Source organism: Pseudophryne corroboree, chromosome 1 (genome assembly GCF_028390025.1).
Source record: "Pseudophryne corroboree isolate aPseCor3 chromosome 1, aPseCor3.hap2, whole genome shotgun sequence".
Lineage (NCBI taxonomy): Eukaryota > Metazoa > Chordata > Amphibia > Anura > Myobatrachidae > Pseudophryne > Pseudophryne corroboree.
In genome coordinates, this window is record NC_086444.1 from 492,577,343 (window position 1) to 492,580,017 (window position 2,675).

The window sequence follows — 2,675 nt, forward strand, 5'->3', positions numbered from 1 at the left end:
ATACGACAAGGGAATTTAGCATTGTCATTATTAAGGTGCCTGAGTTAATCAAAATTCAAAATTGGAGTAGAGGTAAATGATATGTACATATAATCACCGCAGTGATAATTGTAGGTAAGCACCTAGTCTAAAACCTCATGAGAATAGATGAGAGGCACAAAGGTTCATAATTGAAATGTCAAATGACTGAGGGTAATCACCTGGTAGAGATTCTGTTTGCTAAAAGGCTAGATCCTTATAGATAACAAAGCATTTAAGATAAAAGTATGATTATTAAAGATACAAAAGAGCATTGATAAATAAGCCTAAAGGCAAAGCCAATTGTAGATAAATAGAAGGTTTGCGGGAAAGTTGGATAAGGAATAGGTAAGTTTCAGAAGTTGCTCTAACACTTCTGCTGTTTGTGATCAGAGGTCACAATCTTACTGCACCTGATATTCCCAAGAGGTCACCCTACTAGGTACTGATCAAGCTTATCAGCGCTTAGCTTCCAAGGTCGGATGAGATTGGGCGTTGCTGCTGAAATATGGCAGTAATAAACACTAGGACACAAATGAGAGAGTGTAATGAGTAGTGAGCAACAAGGTACTTCTGTCCAGTTTCTAGCGCAGATTCTATGTTGCTGTGAGCATTGCAGAGAGTGGTCTCGCATCTGGATGAGAGGGTACTAAAAATAGAAGTGAGATATGCTCAGAATAGGGAGGAAACCCTGCCTTCTGCTGTCCACTGTCTTATATAGATATATAGCGGACAGTGGATGAGAGAGGTGGGTTAGGCTTACCTATTGAAAAAAAGGGTGGTGGGAAAATTAGAAGAAGGAGAAGAAATGGTAATGTGGTGAGATCACAAATTAACAAAAAATTAAGTAAATTATGAAATAAAACAATCATGAAATCAACGATTAATTGGAAAAAGGAAAGTAAACACAGGCTGCATGGTAAAGGCTTACCAAAATGGGTATAAGACCCTGTTTATGCAGAAAGGATTCTGCAAAAAAGTATTACATTTAAAAGGAAATACCAGAAAATGGTTTAGAACAATAATTAAGGATCACCTTTTGTTTGGACACAGTGAACAAGCCACCCTGGTGAAACGGTCCGTCTGTGCTCAGTGATGCTGAACTCTTTCTAGCTCAGATCACTTTTGGGACTCCCTGGTATTGTATGTGCCCATTTGGACTCCAGTTATTTAACTGATACTGATATATAATCAATATTGTTTTTTTTCCATGTTTGCTATTTTTGATCCTTAATTATTGTTCTAAACCATTTTCTGGTATTTCCTTTTAAATGTAATACTTTTTTGCAGAATCCTTTCTGCATAAACAGGGTCTTATACCCATTTTGGTAAGCCTTTACCATGCAGCCTGTGTTTACTTTCTTTTTTCCAATTAATCGTTGATTTCATGATTGTTTTATTTCATAATTTACTTAATTTTTTGTTAATTTGTGATCTCACCACATTACCATTTCTTCTCCTTCTTCTAATTTTCCCACCACCCTTTTTTTCAATAGGTAAGCCTAACCCACCTCTCTCATCCACTGTCCGCTATATATCTATATAAGACAGTGGACAGCAGAAGGCAAGGTTTCCTCCCTATTCTGAGCATATCTCACTTCTATTTTTAGTACCCTCTCATCCAGATGCGAGACCACTCTCTGCAATGCTCACAGCAACAGAGAATCTGCGCTAGAAACTGGACAGAAGTACCTTGTTGCTCACTACTCATTACACTCTCTCATTTGTGTCCTAGTGTTTATTACTGCCATATTTCAGCAGCAACGCCCAATCTCATCCGACCTTGGAAGCTAAGCGCTGATAAGCCTGATCAGTACCTAGTAGGGTGACCTCTTGGGAATATCAGGTGCAGTAAGATTGTGACCTCTGATCACAAACAGCAGAAGTGTTAGAGCAACTTCTGAAACTTACCTATTCCTTATCCAACTTTCCCGCAAACCTTCTATTTATCTACAATTGGCTTTGCCTTTAGGCTTATTTATCAATGCTCTTTTGTATCTTTAATAATCATACTTTTATCTTAAATGCTTTGTTATCTATAAGGATCTAGCCTTTTAGCAAACAGGATCTCTACCAGGTGATTACCCTCAGTCATTTGACATTTCAATTATGAACCTTTGTGCCTCTCATCTATTCTCATGAGGTATTAGACTAGGTGCTTACCTACAATTATCACTGCGGTGATTATATGTACATATCATTTACCTCTACTCCAATTTTGAATTTTGATTTACTCAGGCACCTTAATAATATTAATTTTTTGTAATTTTTTATGTTTTTCAGTATATTTTTCACCACAGGTGCCCATAATTTTGTATCAGGCTTATCCTGATTTCTGTCAATATATATGTTTACTTTGTGTTCTTGAACAATTTTTTTGTATCAAACTCCTCATTACTTTTATTCGTTATTAATTAAATGTTAAGTTTTAATAAACTTATTTCAAATTTCTAAGCGTGCCCCAACACAAAGTCTTTCTTTTTTCTTCTCTTTGCTTAAGAATACTTCTTTGTAAGTACAGCAAACAGCACATGACTGTGTTTTTATATTGTAGAGTTAGGAGGCACACTCTATTTGTTGCGCAGAATGGGATCCATTCAGGATCCCGGCATTTGGGATCCCTGAACTCGAAATATTGATGCCGGAATCCCGACACT

At 36.8% G+C, this 2,675-nt stretch overlaps 2 pseudogenes; one reads left to right on the plus strand and one right to left on the minus strand.

The window, feature by feature from the left end:
• Window positions 1–419: 419 nt before the first annotated feature.
• On the minus strand, window positions 420–538 carry LOC134958088 (5S ribosomal RNA; annotated as a pseudogene).
• Window positions 539–1,757: 1,219 nt separating this feature from the next.
• On the plus strand, window positions 1,758–1,876 carry LOC134953511 (5S ribosomal RNA; annotated as a pseudogene).
• The last annotated feature ends 799 nt before the right edge of the window (window positions 1,877–2,675 follow it).